This window comes from Sander lucioperca, chromosome 20, assembly GCF_008315115.2.
Source record: "Sander lucioperca isolate FBNREF2018 chromosome 20, SLUC_FBN_1.2, whole genome shotgun sequence".
NCBI classification, from domain to species: domain Eukaryota; kingdom Metazoa; phylum Chordata; class Actinopteri; order Perciformes; family Percidae; genus Sander; species Sander lucioperca.
This window is the reverse complement of record NC_050192.1, coordinates 26,758,059-26,773,773: the sequence shown is the minus strand read 5'-3', so window position 1 is coordinate 26,773,773 and position 15,715 is coordinate 26,758,059.

The following is a 15,715-nucleotide window of genomic DNA, read 5'->3' as shown; positions in this document are numbered from 1 at the left end:
AGCAGTCGCTGCTTTGCCTCAAAGTTAAGTCAACAATGCTCTTGTTAATGTTTTCTTATTGGACCATCATGTTTTAGTTTTGCTTAATTATAGTAATATACAGTAATTCAAAATATATTCCTGATTTTACCATTAGAAACTGTTTGTCGGCATCATCTCAGGAACATACAGTAAACATTTGCAACGAAAACATCTTTTGAAATATACTTTTCTTGCTCAATTTCCACCCATTCTCTAATGTTCAATTTAAGGAAGACACTTTAACTCAGTAGTTTGTAAAAAGTGTTATTTTCGTAAATGTCTAAATGACAAGCAGACATAAGCGAGATTTAATCACTTAAATCCCTGTCCAGTCATGCAACAGTCTTAACATGCTGATGTACTGAGACATAGACCCCAGCGTGTTTGCTTTCTAATCTGTTTTGATGGATGAGGTTATTTGTTGACCAAGTGAACACCCATCCACAGTAACATGCAGAGAAGAGCACAAGTGTCTCCTTCTCAGGCCCTTTCTCACCTTTTTATGACAGATGATAGTTATGAAATTGTTCCGAAATGGAAAGTCAGCAGAAAAGCTCTTAGAAAACTTAGTGCAAGCCACATTTTCTATGCCAAGGTTGGAGTGTGTGGTTTTGGCACGGGGAAGCTGAGCCACAAGGATACCCTATCATAAGCATTTTTCAGCATTATGTTATCTTATTGGGGGGACTGGACTGTGGTTACCCAAATATTTACTATCAGCTTTCAGTATGTGGTGAGTGGGTGCTGCTGATAGTGGGAGGTAATGTTAGTTTGAGCAGCAGGAGGAGAGCTAGTGAGTCGTGAAGGAGGATAAGGAAGTGCAGAGGAATGAGGTGTGCTCAGTAATTGATTCAAATGAGCTTAACTGCTCCAAAGGACACACTTTTTGTGAATAAATGGTGAATTATTCTTGCAAATGTATAATATAAAATTGAAATAAAACATTGTTGCGGAAAGTTTGCATTATCCCTTAAAGTTTTGTCTTGCCCCGAGAATCCTTCTGAACAAAAGCATCATACTGACAAAGCAGCATACCTGAAGTCTCACTTGTTGCCTGGCAACCTCACAGTGACGACAAGACTCCAGATGGTCACTGCGCCCAGTTAAACCTAATTGTTATTTTTACACTTCCATTTCTGTACGGATCAAACAAACAAGACTAAGTTTTAATTATTGACATTTAGAATTATACTAAAAGTCTCTACGTTAAGGGGAAGTGAACAGCTGTCACTCTCCGCCTTCATCTACGCCTTGCCTTTTCAGCTGTTTAATTATGTATAGTCTGTTAGTATTTAAATTGGTCGTACGTGAATTTGACTACCTGGCACCTGCAGATAACCCCTACCTAAAATCTGGAAAGGTAAGCACTGCTGAAGCACCAGCTGTCTGCACGCACGCACGCACGCACACACACACACACACACACACACACACACACACACACACACACACACACACACACACACACACACACACCCGCTCTCTCTGCTGAGTTACTCTGCTGTTTCCAGTTCTGCCCCACAGGAGCCCATTTATAGAGCCAGCGATGAAATGCTCGACATCTCAGTAAATAAAGACAAAAGGGGATTTATCCAGGCCACAGTTTCCCTCAGTTTATCAAGGAGAAGTGCTGAAGAGGCAGCTAACCTTTTCCCTGGCATTCCCAATCGTCCGCATCCTCCTCGCTTCTCCCTGTCTTTCTTTCTCTTCTGCTCCCATTTCCTCCTCATTTCCCCTCCTCTTTTTTTCTCCTGGCCCCTACCTCTTCACCCTCCCACCTCTGTTCTCTTTTCCTCAAAACCCTTCTTTTCCTCCCTCCTCTCTCGTTCATCTTCTCTCTTCCAGGAGCCACATGCAGAGATGTTAACAAGGTCAATTTGTGTTGCCTACTTATGAATAGATGAAATACGAGCAATGGACAAAAAACATAAAGTAGATGACTTACACAAACCAACTGCCAGCCAACTGTTTGCCACTGTCTGAGTGTGATGGTGTCCACATTTTTACTCTATTAGATGTTGAACTAGCAGCCGAAGCTTACCCTACTACACTTGTCATAGAGGATGAAAGTATCTGCTAAACGGTTGCAATATAAATGTAAAATGATGTTAATCTTCAGTTCTGTGGGGGGAAGGCTGCTCCGCCCAATTTCTACCTCGGCAGCTCATTTGCAGCCTAACAATCGTCTCCCAAGGTTAGAGGCATCATTACGGCAGCCTCCCTCTATGCAGGGGTCTGCTGTGCAGCTGCTGCCTGCCTCTCTTCCCCTCAGCATCACAGACAGAACACTGCCATCTGTTGATGGGTGGGGATATTACATGTCTGGGGTTACTTAGCAGATAAGTTTAGGCTGATGGACACAAGGCTTCTGAAAGAGACAAGAACTGTGTTTAAAGGGTCAGTTCACCCAAATTACTAAAACATATTTCTCATTTACTCATCACACTGTTTGCACTGCTCAACTCAACATGAGCGAAAGCAATGTCTCTTTTACCCGAGATATACCACAGACCCTCCACCGACATTCTTTATAAGCAACGTTTCTTTGGTGGAAGGTAGTTCAGATTTTTTCTACGTCCACTTGACATTTTTTCTTTACAACCCCAAAACATCCATTTATTGCCCTTATTTCCCCTTAACTAGCAGTAACAGTAAGTAAAAGTTGTGTAATGTCTTCAGTGGCTTTGGCGGGAACTTTCCAAAGCTTGAAAAAAATGCCCTTGGTGATGTCATCAGGGCTATCTCATCTTGGGTTTGGGCGTGCTAAACTGGGGGTGTGGAGACACTATTAAGTTACATTATGGCAATCGTAAGATCTAACATTTGGAGCTTGACCCATACCAGGGACTAAAAGTCAGGATATCTCTGCCTCTGCTGCAACGGCGGTCACAAAGCGATCCTGCTCCTCTACACTCTACAGAACATCTCTCTCTCTCTCTCTCTCTCTCTCTCTCTCTCTCTCTCTCTCTCTCTCTCTCTCTCTCTCTCTCTCTCCCGTAAAAGCAATGGAAATGAAAATTGCGATACTCTATTGTGGGCTTAAAAGTAACCTCTTGTAGTGACTTATGGCTGGATAATGCTAGAAAAGAGTTTCCCATTTTCTAACGGTCTCCCCCTGGAAGGCATTCATAGTGTTTCACACTTCAGTTGTAAACAGGAAATGTGACAGCAGTTGTTGTGCAACAAATAAAAAAGAGAGAGAGAGAAGCCCTGCTTACTTGTTTTGTAGGTTTCGGAAAGGTGTGGGGTGGTTCTCTCCTCTAAGACTCACAGCAAATGCGTTGCATATGTTTTTCAGGCAGTGTGAGTCATAACTCCTCTTAGTCTGACTTCTTATGCCTCGTCTACTCTAAGAATCTTTGCAAGTTGCTGTGAATAAGCGCGTCAGCGAAATCCTTTCATGTAAACCATGGGCTGTTGATATTAAAAGACTTTGGCAGGAGACAAATGTTGTAATTCCAGGCTGATAATGGGCTGCGAGCAGCTTTGGCAGCCCTGCGGCCTCTGTTTGATGGTCCCTGGTGCTTTGTCCTGGGTGCTGCTCAGGCCACACAGAGGTAGGGCGGGTGGGTGGGTGTATCAGTTTGGCCGGTGCCGAGCCGATCAGTCAGACACCTCGTTAAAGACCCGGCTTCCGAACCCACACACCGTCCCCTGCTGAGCTGCTGCTTCAGCTGCCGATCCGGTTTCACTCAGCCTCCACCGCAGCGCAAGCGTTCAGGGTTTTTTTCATGCCATGGCTAGAGGAATAAAGCTCCAGAGAGGCTTGACTCACAAGTTTTATTTATTCTACCCAAGTTTTTTAAAACTCGTAGCTCCAGAGTGATGCCACCACTGACGTACAATCCAGCCTTTTTATTCAGTGGCCCTGACCTTCCTGCTTGTCGGTTTGTGTGCCGACATATGAGAGAGTGTGTGTGTGTGTGTGTTTTAGCTTTTACTTTAGTAAAGTGCTGTATATTCACACAGAGAGATAATTCGCATCCCTGTCTGCCTACACTTGTTCTGTTCTGGATCTCGTCACTCTCACTGGCCATGGCTACCATTCATGCCTCTCTCTCTCTCTCTCTCTCTCTCTCTCTCTCTCTCTCTCTCTCTCTCTCTCTCTCTCCCTGCCTCTCCATTTGTCTCTCTACCTCGCTCTACCACCCCGCACTCCCTGCTCTTCTGTTTTCCCTCACATGAAGCCTTGATCCGTCTCTTTTCCCCTGACTGTGGCCTCTGGTGATCTCTCACTGGTTACGTCCCTACCTCTCCTGCTCTCCCAGCCCTGACGGTGGCCCCAGCCATGTTCGGGTCAGGTTAGGTTCACCCACGGTAGGCTGGCACTTTGTCAAGTCCGTTATAGACTATACCTCTGGTGTGCAGGGAAACCAGCATCACTGCTGAATAAGTATTATGGCAGTTAGTTGAAGCTTTAGCAAATTTCCAAATGCATGTCTCTGTTTTTTAGTCTCAGTACAATAATGGTACATCAGATCATTAGTTAATCTGAGTTTTTCAAGTTGATATGGTTTGTTTTAAGACATTTTTCCTTGAGCCTTCCCAGTGTTTTCCATCTGGGTAGATGGGACAAATTTAAAATTAGTGTTCTGTGACAATAAAAAATGTCAAACGTATAAGTTTTCCTGACAGTTGGATGGAAACACAGCTCCTGTCTTAGTTTCACTCTGTCTCTGTTTCCCCTTGTTTCTCCTCCTTACGCTTTGTTATCCTGTCACTCTTCACACAGAACAAAATGCATGCTTGATAATACTCTCTCCTTCCCTCTGTGCATTTACCTCCTTTGTTCAATGTTATTTTATTTCGGGTCACACCGACTGAGAGTAGTATTACAAAGAGGGCAGAGGGGCTATCGTAATCTTTGGTCATCTGAGAACCGGAGCGATTGCTGTGCTCTTTGATCCCAACTCTTGCGACATTGATGTTATTAGCACTGATGTTTCAATATTCAGAATTCAGAATCAGATTTATTGCCAAAGTATTTTTTTTTCAGTTGAATGGAATTTGCCTTGGTGTATTTAGTGCATACAATAAACATATGTAAAAGACACGCAACTATGTACAATATAACATAGTATAATAGTTTTAAGGCTGTACGCTTTTGTGCAGGGTGTGCATAATATTAATGGATGTGCAAACGTTCACATTATATAAAATATGCCTGTGATGTGATGGTTTATAGACAATGTCATACTTTGCAGGTACATTGATACATTTAAAAATGAGCAAAGTTGGATGGCCTCTGTGACCAAACTTTTATCAAACTGGGATCTGTGTCTTACGCATCTTCACATGGGGCTGCAAAGGTTTGTCAGCCCCTGCTTTAGGAAGCCCTGTGGGCTGCATTAAGGTACACAAGTTATTGAGGCTTGTGAGCAGACAGCAGTCTAGCTTAATGTTTACCTCCAGCATTGGGGTCAAATGCAGGTCTGGAAAACGCTTTTTTGCTGTGTTTGCAATGAATTGTTGGATTAACTGGGGCTTCAGACAGTTAAAGTGTAGCCATTTTTGACCCGTCTGGGAGTGTTTGGAGAGTGGTGAGCATGGGTTACATAGGACATGGCACCATGTTGGAAGAGTGTCAACCTAAGAACTGACTGCAGAGTTATCACAGTTACCCCTGATCTTTTCCTTCTCTGGCAGTATAATTTGAAAAACCTGCCTGTGTACATGAATCAAAAGAAGACAGTGAAAAATGTCTCAAATGCTGCAATTATTGTCACTCTTTCAAGGAGCTGGCATAGCGTAACCATTGGTAACCGCTCTACAAACAGATAGGCCAAAATCGGCTTCGTGCCATCTGAGAGAGAGAGAGAGAGAGAGAGAGAGAGACGTCCCAGTGGACCAACACCTGTCGGAAAGAATCTGTCCACAGATCGCAACAAAATGAAAAACAGCAACTCTCCTAGAAATGTATCCTGATAGGTATTCCCATAATGGGGGAAATGTCCAAGAAAGCTTCATTCATAAAGTAGTAACAGTTTTACAAGTCCCCCTCCATGCATTTCTCTTGCTCATACTTTCGTTTAATACTGTTGACATTTTTTATGCTTCCCATTAGAACCAAATTAGTATATCAGAACAGCACTGCTGATTTATAAAAACCTAATAGACCCCTTCTAGTACTCGGTTGTTGCTTTTAAATAAGGCTGTGGAACAATGTTTCCACTACAAAATACAGAACATAACAGTGGGTTGTATTGGACTTAGTAGGAGTAGGAATCACAAGCAAGGTTCCAAATTAACTTTTTTTGTCCACCAGCCAAATGACTAGTGAATGTTCAAATTTTACCAGCCACTCAATAGACTACCATTGTTTTTTTTGGCCAGTGTGTGAAGCAAATCTACAAGCCAATTGCATATTTTACCAGCATTTGGATGGTGCTAATTTTGGGGCTTTGCTGCCACTGGTGCCACCCAAGCATTGATGGTTCTACATTAGCTTGGGCCTAATGCAACAATGCCGTTGAACCTTATTTATTGTGATTTATTAGGCATGCAATTTTTTGCTTTCTTCACTGAGTTGTCAAAACATTCATGACTGCAGGCCAATGTAGGTAATTTATAGAAGTCTCTGACCGGACTTTTCTTCCTGGTGTTTTCTGGATTAAGCATGGAATTGTACAGTACAGTAGTACTGCAATGTAGACTTTGCATGCAAGTTGAACTTAAATGTATTAGTCCAACCCTATTGCCAGACAATTTTTTACATCCAATGTCGAGTTTTTTGAAGTTCCTGCTTTCTGCTATATCTGCACAAAGCACCAGATGGTTGGTTCACAATGGTTGAGATATGGAAATATTGTGGTCATGGCTTACACACTACAAGACCGGTCAAGATCACAACTGCAGGGATTTCGCTAAATTGCCTGTGCATTGTCTGATTTATGCGTATAGTGTTAAAACTTAATCGGCACCGATAGTTGATTGGTGGAACTATCGTTATCGGCAAAAATCCATACCGATGGTTGCGTCCGTTGCTGGAGCGGCTGAGAAGCACGCGCTGTCATTCATTACACAGTACGCGAGAGCTGAGAAGGGTCTGTTGGCATCATGCATTACAATAGCGGCCTCTAGAGGCGAAATAAAAACTATCACTGATGCCTCGTGTTGTTTATTTTCGACACGTGTTACTGCGCGCTGCACGGAGAGCACATGCTGTGCGGAGAAGGCTGACATCAGATGCTCGTTTAAATCATCAACAGCAAAAAGGTATGTATACAGTACATATTAATTTGTTGAATAGATGTTGCATTAGTAGAGAAAGAACAGCACAACAGTATATTTGTTTGCTTTCGAGGCTGAGATGACGCTAAACATTAGTAGTAGGCTAACTTACCTCAAGCGGTTAAAACACGGACAAAAATAAACGCAAGTCCGACCCAAATGTCAGAATCAGAACCCTAAAGGATCGTCCACGATCCCAAACGGCACCTCTGATTCATATTTAGATCATTTAATAACAGTTAAACGTAGAGACTTACTGATTGCTGCAGCTAAAAGCTAACGAGTTAGCCGTCACGGGGGTGTCTTTGGTGTCTTTCTAGCCTTTACAGGTGATTTTCTATCCAGCCTGGAACTTGTGCCTTTTTTCGGGGTTGTTGAGCATTAAATCCAAACTGTTACATCCAAGATTTATCCACTTGATGTCCATAATTCATCACGTTTTCGGTCATTTCTGCCGCTAACTCCGTGCTACCCATAGACAGTAGGTGCTACCGACAAGGGGATCTCCCATGATGCCTTTGTTTATGTTTTCAACCAATGGAAAGGCAGGTCCGTCACACATTACGCCTTATATGGGCATCCAAGCGAGAACAAATATATATATAGTATAAAGTGGGAAAGATAGATCCCTCCAGGTCAGAGATTGTCTGTTACCGTTCTAAACGGTTCTACAGAGAAGAATGGCGTCACTGTTTTGAGATTGTTTGTCCTTTATATGAATTATAATGCTCATTATGTTTATTTTTGCACTGGATGACTCCAAATATGTAGGAGAACTGTTTTAGACAACACACATGCTTGTGTAGCATTGCTGTGGGTGTAATATCAATAAATATGACATTATTATTTTGATTATTGGCAAAAGCGTCTGGACTTTTTTTTGAAACAATGTATGTATTTTGTCAACTGTATAAGTTATAAATACTATCGGTCGATTAATCGGTTATCGGCAAATACGGCCCAACCTAGCTATCGGTATCGGTAAAATCCACTATCGGTCGACCTCTAAATGCAACCAATAACTTGACTTACATCTAATTTGAAATTTGTTACCGTAAACCCTCCTCTCCCTGCCCCCTTTACGCACACTCCCAAGAAAGTGAATGTGGGAGACAGGAGAAGCAGCTCTGGCTGTCTAACCCAAATCTGGTCTTGGTCTTGACTTGGTCTCGCCCTGCCTTGGTCTTGGTCTTGGTCTTGGTCTTGGTCTCAAACCCTCAAAATCTTGGTCCCGATACACTGGTGGTGGTGATGACTTGGTCTTGGTTTAGGTGGTCTTGACTACAACACTGTGTTCTGTTACAAGCATCAGCCATAATTTGCATGCAAGCTTGCAATTTGAAAAAACGACTATTCTCTTAATGTCCGAAAATGGATCACCACTATTTACAACTCAAACTCCATGACAGCAGGTTGCACTACCAAGGGGAAATAAAGAATTTCTTCATCTGAAGACGACATTACCTAAAATAGTAAATGGCACCATGCAGCCCACAGGATCACAAAATCTGTAAATCTGAGATCCATGGGGCAGAAGGCTAATTTCTTAAACATGTTAGCACTTAACATGAGGCTAACACCTTCCAGGTGATTGCATAGTGCATTAAGCGCTATCTGTACATCTCCATTCATTTGGGTTTTTTTCCACTGCATTTTTTTACCTGAGCGTTGTGTTCTCAGTAGGAACACATGTCAGACCCTCGGGATGTTTCCTGTCCACACAAGTTACCTTGCCTGCTGCTATCGTATGATGTCAACCAAACCCTGAAGGCAAACACAACCCCTTCTTTTTTCCTTCCATTGCCCCTATAAGACCCCCTTCCCCTCATGCCATCCCCTTGCCCTTCAATCCTCACCTATGTTTCTCTCTATCTGCTAATATATGATCTCATCTCAACTTAACGCACACATTCAGGTGTGTGAAAGACTCTTTGTTCGCACTCTATGGAGCCATTGTCCTCCATTAAACCAAGTCAGTTTACTCTTCTCTCTCTCAGCTCCGTCTTCAATCTATATTCCAATCTCAGAGCCGCTCAGAGGAAGGGGGACCTGAGACTCACCTCTTACAAATCTCCACAAATCTTCCGCTCATTTTACCAGCAGATGGTTTGGCTCTTATTCCGTTCGACTTCTCTCCGTCCTCGCATGCTGGGAATCTTCACGCTTGCAGCTCAGGAGGAAATCCTGTCTTGACTTTTGTCTCACAGTAGGAGTTCACCCATCAATTACTCTGTTGTAAATCCAATCGGCACTGAACTATGCCAGACACGGACGCTATTAATCACAGGGGCTTGGAAAGAAGGCCTGAACTATAGTAATTTTTTTCTCTCACATAATTACTGCCTTTTTGGAATTGCAGGCAAGGTCAATCTGTACTACTGCTTAACACATGTATTAGACGGATGAAACCTAGCATTAGAGGACAAGTGCTACTGTCATGATGACACTTTTATTTGCGTTCAGGTGAATAACAAAGAAAATTGATGGTATATTTTACGAGTTGTTTGTTTTACTCTTGTGACAGTGACTCACTGAGGCTTTCCTGCAAGGTGTCCTCTGTCAAAAGCCGCTGCCTCAGGGCGTGCGCTGCTTGTGGGTCATGTGTATACATTTTGGAATGAGTCCATGCGGTCAGATTGGGGAGGACCAACATGCCACCAGTGTGCTTGCAGATTTTTATCCGCCTCGTGTTGAAATGAGACACGGTGCTGTGTTCAGCCTGTTTGAACTGATGAGATAACACACGAGCTGCGCCGCAAACGCGCCTCCGAGTCCTCACCCCGCTGAGGTTTGTTAGCTCTGAGCCCCGTCTGATCTGGTCAGAAGGAACGGAGTGAAAAATGACGGGCTCGGTTCTATCGAGCTTTTTCTATCAAGCGCTTTTTTGTTTTCAATCAAAATCAAATTAGTCATTCTTTCAGAAGCATTTATCAGCATTCACTGATCGGACTTTCAGTTCAGTTAATTGGATTGGAGGCACAGCAAAAAGGGAGAGAGAGACGCATGAGGGAACACAAAACAAAAAAAAGCAAAGATAGGTAGGAAATTAAATTGGAGATTCAGGTTTATTATCTCCAGTGTGATGGAATGGGCCTTGAACTGTAAACTAATTCAGTGAAGTGTGCCAGAAGGAAGTCCCTGGGAGATAAACCTTCAATATCTATATGTGTGTGTGTGTGTGTGTGTGTGTGTGTGTGTGTGTGTGTGTGTGTGTGTGTGTGTGTGTGTGTGTGTGTGTATACACCTGGGATGGGTTACAACCCTTTCCCTATCTATCAGATTTCCTCCCCTCTCACCGCATGCATGCCACTCAGCGAGCAGCGCTCCATGTCCCAAGCGCTGTCGTCTTGTCAGGGACCCTGGCTGGAGAATGAAGGATTATCTCCTCACCCAGACTTGTTACTGATATTGGCAATGTAAGCTTGGAGAAATACAAGATCTGATTTTGATTTAGAAGAGGTTGTGCAGCATAATCCAGATGATCCTGTATTGAGACTGTTATGAAAAATGCAGTGCAATTTTTGTCCAGGCTTTAGGTGATGATTGATGAACAGGCTGACATCTTGGATGGGATATCATAGAAAATAATGTGCTCCAAGTCCCTCTTAATTTTTTTCCTACCATATTATATTGCATGTTTCTAAACCGTTGAAGTAGATGCTTGGATGAGTATAGCAATGACATTTTCTGGAGTCACTTTATGTTGGTTTGTTCCTTTAATTTGATTGAAATGTTTTGATATTCATTTTAGCCATATCGCCCAACTCTATCTTGCAAATCAAGCCAAAATGCAGCAGTAGCTCACCAACGTTACCTGATAAAAGTGAGACTGATAACTGCAACATTGGTACAAAATCACAGCCGAAAGCTTGAGCCATACCATTTAATTCTCTCCTGCATAAAGTTTAGAGTCTGCTCCTCATATCTTCTACTGTATTATCTCGCTTTTAAGCTTTGGTTGGCAACATTTATTCTGTTTTGACACTTCCTCTTCACCTGCCTCAAGTTAATTCCCCCAAGCTTTCCTCTCCATCGAACAAATATTCTCCATCTGCAGTTCTGGCTGCTTTTTCTTATATCTTCTTCTTCTTCTTCTTCTTCTTCTTCTTCTTCTTCTTCTTCTTCTTCTTCTTCTTTTTTTTGGTCTCTGCTATCTGGCTGTGGAAGAGGCAGCTGAGCTGGAGCGGGACAGCAGCCTAGGAGCTATTTTCTCAGGAGCAGAGCAACCAAAGCCTTGTAATCTCTTTTTTTTATAATAGTGTGTGTGGCTGATTTTCATGCAAACTTCTCAGAAGTGTGAACAGACAGCTGTAGTTGTTCCCCTCTCTTCACATTAATTCTTCATGGGTGGCGTACATGCTGATCAAGTCTGGCTAATTCTTAAAACTTAAGTAAAAAAGCAACATATGATTTTTCAAACTTAATGTAATCAAATCCTAAATTTGACATCGTCCAGCAGCCAGAATGGCACAAATGTGATTGTACCAAGACTGAAACCCTAGAGAAAGATGACACGCTGTATGACAAATGACCTCCAGTAGATTGACTGTGTGTAGCTCCGCTGGGATTAAACCCTTCTGTAGTGTCACAGCCCTCTCAGTGAGGACCAGGCTATACAGCAGGCCATGGATCACTTTAATAATTCAGGTTACACGGTGCAGGAAGGAAGCTTATCTCCAGCCAGCACGCACTGCCAACCTGACCTCAAACACCATGTAACCACGAGAGGGGAGTGCATGTGGAGAGTGGCAGTGGTCAGTCTGGGTGGGAGACAGTCACGCTGTGTGTGTGTGTGTGTGTGTGTGTGTGTGTGTGTGTGTGTGTGTGTGTGTGTGTGTGTGTAGAATAAAGGGATTAGTGCTGTTTGACAGGGGCTGTGATTTCAGTTAACCTTTTGCACTGCGCTATTAGCAGCAGCTGCAGGATTAGAACACAGCAGATCTCCACTTTCTTTCTATGTCTATAGACTATATAGAGTATAGTGTATATATATATAGGTGAGCTACGGTCTCAGCGTATTCTCATGAACAGGGTTGCACGATATAGTAGAGCTGGGCAATATATCGATATTATATCGATATCGTGATATGAGACTAGATATTGTCTTAGATTTTGGATATCGTAATATGGCATGAGTGGTGTCTTTTCCTGGTTTTAAACACCGCATTACAGCAAAGTGATGTCATTTTCTGAACTCACCAGACTGTTGTAGCTGTTCTATTATTTGCCTTTACCCACTTAGTCATTATATCCACATTACTGATGATTATTTATCAAAAATCTCATTGTGTAAATATTTTGTGAAAGCACCAATAGTCAACACTACAATATCGTTGCGGTATCGATATCGAGTTATTTGGTCAAAAATATTGTGATATTTGATTTTCTCCATATGGCCCAGCCCTACGATATAGTATGAAAATGTATGCACACCAACCGGCTGGTCACGTGACGCCGGCTACAGAGCTCTATGAGCTGTCTGTCGTGTCAGCGGCAGTTGCTAGATGAGTTTAGCTGACAAAAGGTGATCGCCATGCGGCTGCGACAGTTGAGTTTAGGCACCAAAATGACTACTTAAGTTTAGCGGGGAAAAAAATGTGATTTTTGGATTAAAACATGAACACAAACACAGGAACGAACACACGCTTCCTGGGTGAAAGTCTTTCGTTTTCGCCAGAAAGCGAACGCTGCTCTCCGCCTTAAAAAGCACGGTCCAAAGCGTTCTTCTTATACAGTAGCAGTCTTGGTGTTGCATACAACGAAAAATACGTGGAATGCTTACGAATTACAGTGCTTTACTTTTCATAGCTATATGTACGATTGGTTCATAAGAACAGCCTGACGGTCTTGACAAGCATAGCAAGTTTTCTGTCTAGGTCCAAAATGAAAAATTAAGTTCATTTTTCTAAGAGTAAATTATAATACTTTATAATGTGACAATTCTTCAAACCTCAAAAATTAAGAGCCATTGGTGAATACTCTAATAGTAGCCTTCTTGAAAATAAAATCCCATCTGCGTATTTGGAATTATGACAGAGTCCTGTTTCATTGTTTACAGAAAATCCTTCATCTGAATCATTCCAAAAATATGGAAATAAATCAAAGTGGGAATCTAAACGAGTTGCAGGCCTCTTTCATTTGGTGCACATGTGACAAAAGTCACAGCTGCATTTCTTCAGACACATTCCAAATGTGAGACAGTAAGTTTAGACCGTTCTTTGGTTTTGTTTAGTGTTGTGTGCTTGATAAGTCCTATTAAACTGATACTGGTGAACGTGCAAGATCACAATGTCCTCCATCCCAGTTAGGCAGACATTAGTTTCATATTTAACTTTCTCAGCGAAAAACACACGGTACGGGAGGTGTTGTTAAACTCGCCATATTCTATATCCACGACGTTCCACTTCCGGGATTGTTCAGGTGCCGCCGGAAATTCCGCCAGATGTCCCTCATTTTGGCTGGATGTCCGTCACCTTCCTCTTTCTTTGTGTTGGCGTTCTAAACTCTGGTGGATTTATGAGGACTATGGTTAACTGCTCCTCAGATCTCTGCAGGGTAAACCAGACAGCTAGCTAGACTATCTGTCCAATCTGAGTTTTCTGTTGCACGACTAAAACAACTTCTGAACGTACACATGTTCCACCAAAACAAGTTCCTTCCACAGGCTATTTTGCAGAGGCACTGTTTCTCCCTTTCATGACGATTGTGATTGGTTTAAAGACATGCCAATAAACCAGAGCATGTTTTTCTCCCATCCCAGAATGCTGTGTGAATTAGCCAGACCTTCCTGGAAGATCTGGCTATGCCAGACTAAACTCGTCATGACCAGAGATGAATTAAACCAATTGTGTGTTTTGTGCGACCGGTGGAGTAATTTATGAGGTTCACATCTGAGTGTTTCAGGGAAAGCGCGGTGATATTTCTTTCTGAAGGAGACCAGGCAGACTGCTGCAGTGAGAGTTGATTTGGAGCTTCACAGTTTGCTGCTGGCCACGATGAACAAAGAGTGGCCAGTGCAGAATGTAGGTCAGGTCGATGCGTGTGTGTGTGTGTGTGTGTGTGTGTGTGTGAGAGAGAGAGAGAGAGACTTTGACTCATGAAGTTTTTTTTAATGAAATGTAACAAAACTAAGGGAATAGTAATAAAAAACCTTCAGAACTCTCCCAAGTCAAATTGAAGTAGTCAGACCATGTTTTCTTACTGCAGGTACAGTTCTACATTTCAGCCTGAAGCTTTGTTATCTTTTGACATGACAGAATATACGAACTTTCAGAACTTTTCACCATGTTGAAAAGTTCATGGCTTGAGTTGAACAATAGAACAACCAGCATGAGAGATGCAACAAGAGCAATAGATTGGCAGCCTTCCTGATGTATTTCCTCAATGTGGCTAGCAGCAATATTTGTATAATAACAATGACTCAAATGACATTGTGTAATGTGAAAAGAAATCCAGCAACTCTGTTTTTGTCAAAGCAAATCCTTAATTTACCAAGGAAGAAATTGAAAAATATTTGTATGTGAAGGAAGCTATCGAGCTGTGCTTGGGTTTCTCTGTTTGCCTCGAGAGTTTTCCATCCGTTACTGACTTTGAATACGTGGAACTGGTTAACCCCACAGCAGTAATTTCTTTCAGCATTGTTAAAAGTGCTTGCAGGATAAAGGGGTATAGGCTTTCCTTGTGTTATTGAAGCCAGGGCTGCATACTGTTCTTTCATCTCCCTGACCAGTCACTTTGTGAATCTCAGGTCTGGATGAGATCTGTTGAGATCTGGCCTTGGCTATCGATAAATATAACATTTGGACCTTGATGCCAATTTATTACATAATGCCAGAGACCTCAGGGCAGCTGCAGGCTGCTGGGAGACTTCACATCTCACATCTCCCCCCCCCCCCGGGCTGGCTGCCATGAAGCGTGTGGCAGTCTGGCTCACTAACTGGTTGAGCCCTGAATGTAAAACAGCCGTGTGTGTGTGTGTGTGTGTGTGTGTGTGTGTGTGTGTGTGCGCGTGTGTGTGTGTGTGTGTGTGTGTGTGTGACAATGTCAAACTCTTGTTTATTTTGTAAGGTATGAGGCTGCTTAGGGCAAATACACACACACACACACAGGCCTGTTGCAATCAATAAATGGATTTATCGCACGATATATGGAAATGAGCTCGGTAGCTTTTGGTGACACAATATATTGCAAGTGATCATTTGTATAATTGAAAATAAAGAATATATTCATTTTGACATACAAATGAATGTTACCAACATTTTAGTCGATCGCGCCGCCTCTGTCATGTCTGCTTTCTGTGTCAGAGGCAGGGCTCAGGCAGCGTCTCCACGCACGTGCACACACACACACACACACACACACACACACACACACACACACACACACACACACACAGACACAGAGCAGATAGCGACAGGTCAAGAGAAGACATGAACCCACTGCTTTATAGGCCCTATAGTGTTTT